Raw genomic sequence first — 8,281 nt, forward strand, 5'->3', positions numbered from 1 at the left:
AATGTAGAATGTAAATGTTTTGGCACAGTAACTGAGATAACGCCAGAAAGGCTATGTTAACCACTGTGATAAAAATGTGTCAAATGGTTTATGAAGCAAGTGTATGATGCCCCATGATCATATCAATGTATACAGTTATGATTTAATAATAAAAAATAAATAAATAAATAAATAAAAAAGAAGACAGACGCATGACCTACAAACACATGAAAAAAAGCTGATCATCCTTAATCATCAGAGAAATGCAAATCAAAACTACTTTGAGATATCACCTAACCCCAGTAAGAGTAGCCCACATAACAAAGTCCCAAAACCAGAGATGTTGGCATGGATGTGGAGGAAAGGGCACACTTCTACACTGCTGGTGGGAATGCAAACATTCTGGAAGGATGTTTGGAGAATACTTAGGGACCTAAAAATGGACCTGCCATTCGATCCTATAATTCCTTTACTAGGTTTATACCCAGAAGACCAAAAATCACAATATAACAAAGATATCTGTACCAGAATGTTTATTGCAGCCCAATTCCAATTGCTAAGTCATGGAAGAAGCCCAAGTGCCCATCAACCCACGAATGGACTAGCAAATTATGGTACATATATACCATGGAATATTATGCAGCCTTAAAGAAAGATGGAGACTTTACCTCTTTCATGTTTACATGGATGGAGCTAGAACATATTCTTCTTAGCAAAGTATCTCAGGAATGGAAGAAAAAGTATCCAATGTACTCAGCCCTACTATGAAGCTAAATTATAGCTTTCACATGAAGGCTATAACCCAACTATAGCACAAGACTATGAAGAAAGGGCCAAGGAAGAGGAAGGGAGGGGGGAGGTTAGGGTAGAGGGAGGGTAATGGGTGGAGCCACACCTACGGTGCATCTTAGAATGGGTACAGGCGAAGCTTACTAAATGCAGAATACAAATGTCTACATACAATAACTAAGAAAATGCCATGAAGGCTACATTGAACAGTTTGATGAGAATATTTCAGGTTGTATGTGAAACCAGCACATTGTACCCCTTGATTGCACTAATCATTGAACAGTTTGATGAGAATATTTCAGGTTGTATGTGAAACCAGCACATTGTACCCCTTGATTGCACTAATGCGATGATTTAACAATAAAAAATAAATAAATAAAAATGAAGAAGAAAAGTGACATACCACCCAGATCCCCACTTCAGGCCCCCAGCCCCCAGGCTACTGGCCGCTCACAGCTGAGACTTGCCCTGAGTCAACAGCAGGGGCCTTTTCCAAGTTTATCCCCCATTGATAAGGACAGCCCATATCCAACAACTTGCCTTGGATCCCTTGCCTTGGTTCTTGGCCTGATTCTGAAAAACTCTAAAGCAGTGGTTCTCAACCTTCCTAATGCCACCATGTATTTTCATTGTTACAAAGGGGTTACGACCCACAGGTTGATAACCACTGCTCAAAGCAATCACACCTGCTCCAGGGCTTTCTCTAAAATGGGCTGGGGCCTCTGTAGCAAGTGCCTGGAATTCAACTTATCCTTTGTGCCAGAACTGCTTCCCTGGCATCCTTATGAACACCATTCCCAACAGTACCCCTTCCTGAACATCCTGCACACAGATCTCAGTGCCTGTTTTTCAGGGAACTCAACCCCAGACAACGGATACGACATGCTCCCTTAAACTCTTAAGAGATAGCTAAACTAATAAAGAATTTATTATAGATTTCTATTTTTCAAACTTTAAAATACAAAAGAACAAAGTGACCGGTAACTTTCAATCATCCACACTGTGTGTGCTAATGGTTCAGTTAATAATTATCATGTTCTCCACCACTTCTGTATATATGCCATGTTCAGCAGTGTTTTTCATCTCTAACTTACCTCTCACCTCCCCATCTTCTTGAAAGTTTTAGGAAGTCTGTTGTGCTTTTGTTTATGGTGGTGATGTTGACTATTTCTATCTTCTTTTCATTAACTTAGATTCTTATTTATTCTCAGGTTTCCATTGCCTATTTACAATATTTTAACCTTCTATTTATCCATAATTGTCACTAACTGCATCAGCTTATAGAAATATCTACCATATATAGATAGATATAGATACATAGATACAAATTTTCCTTTGAGACAGAGTCTCACTTTGTCACACTAGGTAGAGTTTGGTGGCATCATAACTCATAGCAACCTCAAACTCTTTGGCTCAAGTGATCCTCTTGCCTCAGCCTCCCAAGTAGGTGGGACTACAAGTGCCCACCACAATGAGATGGGGTCTCCCTGTAGTTCAGCCTGGTCTCGAACTCCTGAGCTCAAGCAGTCCACCAGCCTCAGCCTCCCAGAGTATTAGTATTACAGCAGTGAGCCACTGCAACCAGCCCTTAAAATACCTGCCATATTCCTTAAAATGGTTGTGCCTTCTTTTTCACCTTGATTACTTCTCTCTCTTTTTTGAAGTATGTCCTTTGACACTTCTGTCATTTTTCAAAAGGACCAATACTTCTGTAATCATTTCTCTTATGTTTTAAAGTTCATCTTATTGTTAGCAGTTAAGATGAGATTTTAATGGTGTTAATTGGAGAACCTATAATGCCCTAATTATGCCTGTTTGATTGTCCTAAGAGTTCCTCCTTAAAAACAAACATTCAAAGAAGGAAACATGTAGAACAGTGATTTTCCACCAGTGTGCCATAAGAAGATCTTAGATGTGCCCCCAAATTTTTAGAGATCAGTAATTAAATTATTTTCAACAGAAGTTCAAAGCACAGTAGGTATATTCTTTTTTTTTACTTTTTTTTATCAGCATAATTTAAGTGGCCACAGAAGTTTAACTCTAGGTTCAAGTGTGCTATGAGATTAAAAAGGTTGAAAAATGCTGATTTAGAGGATGAACTACAAAGAATGAAATAAAGGACACTGTTTCATATCAGGCAAAAACAGAATTAGAATACGGAATACTTAACCTAGGCAAAAAGCTTTGTCAAAATGCTACCTAGGCTCTCATTATCATCTAATGGGTTAGGTGGTACAAAACTCTTAAAAGTGGCTTGTGTACTTTGTGTACTTAGGTCCAGAAGCCAAGAGAAAGAAGAGCTGATCTCATATGTCCACTTACCTGATGGAGTCTGGAATGGGAACACCCAACTGGCAGATAAACACACAACCTCACACGCTGATCTTGGCATTCTTCATCGCATGAGAAATTCTTTGAAATGTCCTCCTGTGGAGGACAGAGAGAGCGAGAGAAGAAAAGGCAGGCAAAGAAAGGCTGCACCACACCCCAGAACACGTGTGCTCAAGCACATGCTCACAGACCCACAAACCACCACGCTGAGAAACAGGGAGATGTTTCTTCTCCTTACATGTTCACTTCTGCTACATTCCCCTGCTTCTAAAGAAGTAGTCTAGCTAGCGGGACAGAAAGAAGTCCCCTTCCACCACGTTTCTATAGGAACGACATTTACCTGATTTTCAACACTCTGGAAATCAGAATCTGTGTTCTAAACTCAAGTTTGAACCACAGAGATAAGATAGCTAGTGACACTAGTGACTGAGTCTATCATATAGAAATATTTCATCGTGTTTGTAAATAGTTACCACCTGTGGCTGCCTTGAATCTTCCCCAAAACGCTTCCTAGCCACTCCCTCCAAAGCCATCACACAAGGCAGCGGTTCTCAATCTATGGGTCACAACCCCATTTTTAACAATGAAAATACATTGCAGCATTAGGAAGTTTGGGAACCACTGACATAAGGGATAATGATGCTTCACACTGCATCATAGCCCACAGCCACTCTGGTCTCTTGTCACTGTGGATCATAAATCTTTTGTTAGATATCTTGAATATCAGGCCTACATACATAAAGCAGTAAATAGATGAGGTACTTAAGTTAGGATTTTGTAAAGATGAGAAGGAATTGACCGAGAATGGCTAGATTTCTATAATGCCAACAGGTAACGTTTCCTGTGTGCAGACACTCCTCCACGAGCTTTGCAAACACAAAGCACTCATGAGGTGTGGCCTATTATAAACTGCATTTCACAGCTGAAGGAACCAAGGCTTAAGGAGAATAAGTATCACTCTCCAAAACGTGCTGTTAGCAAGTGCAATGAAGAACACTGCATGTACAGTTTATTATGCAGTGGGATCTGTAACAATTCCCTATGATTTCCCACCAATGTGGTTAAAAGAATAGAACGTGTTTCAGAGGATCCCCTCGTCTCTCTATCTTGTCCCACATGATTCAACCAGCACCAAGATACCAGCTTCTTGCTTTAAGTCCTGCTTACTTATGCTCGGTCTTAATTTTTACTTAAATGTCAATATTAACCACTATCATCTTTAAGAGCTCAGTGTTTCTCGGCTACTTTCACCCCTCTATTGCGCTGTACGCACATGCTCTTATTTCCCCCATTTTCAGAGTATTCTCTTTAAAGCACTTCCTTGCCAGCTACCACCTCTTCTTTGTAGCAAAATGCATCCAAGAAAATTATCTGTGCTCCTTTTTCCAACATCTCTCCTAAACCCACCTGAGTAGGATTTTGGTCCTATGGATGTGTTGAAGCTGCTCTCGTAACAGTCTTCAGTAGCATCACGCTAACAAATCCAGCGGTCAGTTCTCAAGTCACACCTAGTTGAATATCCAGCGGTGTTGAATAGATCCATCTGGGCACTGTCTCATCTGTGACAGTGAACACCACACTTCCCTGGTTTTCTTCCTATCCACTGGTTGCTCCTTCTCCATCTCCTCTGCCAGTAGCTCTTATCTCTCAGTCCTTTCAACCTCAGAGCATTCTAGGGCTCAGTGTTCTGTCCTCTTCCCTTCTCTATCCACCCTGGACCCACTGATGATCTCATCTGGCCCCTTGTAACTTTAAATACCATTTACATTCCAACAAGTCCCAAATTTATACTTCTGAGCTGAGGCCTCTCTTCCAAGCTCCACTCACATATATCTAATAGCCTATCTGACATCTCCATGCAGATATTTAAAGGACATCTCATGCCTAACATGCCCAACACTCTATCCCAACCTTCCTTCCCAAACCTACTCCACTTAGGTTAATTCACAGCCTCTCATTTTTCCAGGTTGCAGCTCAAGGCTTCAGAGTCACCCCTGACTACTTCTTTCTCTCACCCAGAATAGCCAACCCAGCAAGTAAATCAGGTCAGCACTGTCCTCGACACATAACCACAAGTGGACTACATTCCCAACTCTGCTGCTGCCATCCCAGGCCCACCCACTCACTGGATCCACTGCAGAAGACACCTAAGTGCTCCCGTTTCCACCTTTGCCCCTTGCTGATCTGTTTCCACCTTTGCCCGTTTCCACCTTTGCCCCTCACGGATCTGTTTCGTGTTGAGCAGCCGGAGTACTACATAAAACATAGAGTCAGCTCCTCCATCCCTCTATTCAACACTGCAAGGACTTCTGTGACACCTTGTGAGAGTCCATATCCCACAGTGCTCTAGAGGTTTTGAGCTCCCTGCTGCCTCCGGCCCACCCCTCCTGTTGTTCGCTCTCACTCCACTCCAGCCTCCTTCCTGTTCTCAGAAGGTGCCGAGTATATTCTTTCTGTTTGGGACACTCTTTCTCCGATATCCTCATGGTCAACTCTCATACCTCTTTTAAATCTTTGGTCCAATGCCATCTGCTTGATAAAACTTACTCTGAGCACGCTATTTCAAGTTGCAGACTGCCTCAGTACTCCTGATCTAGGGTTTCTGTTGTTGCTGTTGTTTATAGCACTTAACACCTTTGAGGGTCTTGTACAAATTCTCTACATTTATTTGTGTCTCCCTAATGTCTGCAGTGGGACGCAAATTCCAAGTGAGGTGGCCTCTGGCTGCTTTTCACATTGCCACATCTCAAGTGGATACAACAGAGCCTGGCAGGCAGTGGGCGCCCAGTAAATGCCTGCTGAAAGCCTGCCTCTGGCCGTGTGTGCAGTAGGGCCATTTCTCCAGCCTAAGAGTGGTGTCCTTGTTCTGTCTTCCCTTAGTGGCCGGCTTCTTCTAAGAGAAGATGGTTCTGTGCATTCTGCCAGAGAAGGAGAAGGCTTTCATTTTTTTTACTGAGGCAAGATTTACATAAGAAATCATTTCATTTATTTACTTTTTCTGTTTGTTAAGACAACCTTTTTATTTTCAGGATATGAGGGGGAACACATGTTTTGTTTACATACTTTGTTTTTTGTACAGATTGAGTCAAAGTTCTAAGTGTGTCCTTGACCCAAAAAGTGTGCACTGCACCCAACAGGTGTGAGTTTACCCATCCCTCCCAATGCGAACCATCCAGGTGACATGTAGCATATTCCCATGTTGTATAATCATTTTTATCTAGTTCCAAAATATTTTTATCACCCCAAAACAAAAACCCATCCCCATTAAATGGTCACTTCCTATTCCCCTCCTTACCTGACCTCTGGCAATCACCACTCTGCACTCTTTCTTGTGGACTTACCAACTCTGGACATTTCATATGAACAGAATCATCCAATAGGCAACCTTTTATGTTCGGCTTCTACCCCTCAGCAGAATGTTTTTGAGATTGATCCATGTTGCAGCATGGATCAGTACTTCATCTCTTTTCTACGTTAATAATATGCTATTGTATGCACACACCACAATTTGTTCATCCATTCAGCCATTGGTGGACATGTGGGCTCTTTACATCTTTTAGCTACTGTGAATAATGCTGCTATCAACAGACATGTATATGTATGTGTCTGAGTACTTATTTTCAATTCTCTGAGGTATATATTTGAGAGAATTACTGAAGCATATGGTAACTCTGTGTTTACTTCTGGGGAATCAACCAAACTGCTTTCCACAGCAGCTGAACCCTTTTACATTACCATCAGTAATATGCAAAGTTTCAGTTTCTCCACATCCTTTCCAACACTTGGTATTTTCTGTATGTGTGTGTGTGTGTTTTATTATTATTATAGCATTCCTGGTGGGTGTGAAGAAGCACCTTCCTGCGATTTTAACCTGCATTTCCCTAATGACTAATAATATTAACCAGCTTTTATGTACTTGCTGATATTTGAATATCTTCCTTGGAGAAATGTCTGTTCAAGTTATTTGCCGACTTTCTAAATGGATTTTTGTGCCTTCATTGTTGAGTTCTGTGTGAGTTCTTTGTATATTCTGAACATAAGACCCTTGCCGATTATATTATTTCCAAGTATTTTTCTGCCATTCTGTAGGTTGTCTTTTCACTTTCTTAATGTCTTTTAATACATAAAAAATAAATTTTGATGAAGTCCAATTTATCTTTTTCTTTTTTTCTTGTGCTTTTGGTGTAAGAAAAATGTTAAAGCCATTTGAGTGGAAAGAGTTTCCTCCTGCTCAGAATCCGTACTTGAATCAAATTCTAAATGAGAACAGCACCACAAACTCTGCCCAAGCAGCAGTGAGCCTGGACGTCATCAGCCACTGGCCCAGGTGCTTTTCCTTAGCTTCTGGTCTTATTTTCTCCACAGAAGGGCCTTGTCTAACACTCCTAGGCTCTGTCCACCCCCTGACTCACTCTTCCCCCTGATCAGTGAGTAGATCTGGGAGTGATAAACTGGCAGTGTTAGTGCTGCTCCTGTCTGTTCCTCTGGACAGCTGTTCGGTCTATAAGGATCATCTGTCCTACTTGACTCTCTTTCATGCGGTGAAAGGGGTCCACAGCTGAGTGTGTACGTCTGCTTAACTCATGGCTATAATCTTATATCTCAAGTAAAGTTGATGTTTTGATTTTCATATACCTTGCCCACTCTCTCATTTATTCATATACTCATCTAGCAATTGATTATTGAAAGCTTCTTTTAGACCAGGTGCTGTTTGGGAGCTGAGGACTCAGCTGGAACAAAATGGACCAAAAAAAAAAAAATCCTGTATTTATGGAGTTATGGTGCTATTATTAAACTTGGGGGAGATAAAGAAGATAAATAAGTAAAATTATATTGGTCAAGAACTTGGGCAAAGTGTACAGAGGTGGACATTTGTTGGCCCCCTCAGAGCCCAACAATGACCAGTATCCTAGAGTTGCAATCACATGACTCAAAAATATTGTCATTTTCTCTGCATCCTTGGTTACAAGCAGTAGTGGTGGGCACCTGTAGTTCCAGCTACTCAGGAGGCTGAGGCAGGAGGACTGCTTGAGCCCAGGAGTTTGAGGTTGCTGTGAGCTGGACTGAGGCCATGGCACTCTAGCCTCAGTGAGATTTGGTCTCCAAAAACAAAAAAGTAACTCTGGCTCCCTTACTTATGGGGGGAGTTACAAAGTGGAGGAGCCAGTTTGAAATGTACAAC

The sequence above is a fragment of the Nycticebus coucang genome, chromosome 10 (genome assembly GCF_027406575.1).
Source record: "Nycticebus coucang isolate mNycCou1 chromosome 10, mNycCou1.pri, whole genome shotgun sequence".
Lineage (NCBI taxonomy): Eukaryota > Metazoa > Chordata > Mammalia > Primates > Lorisidae > Nycticebus > Nycticebus coucang.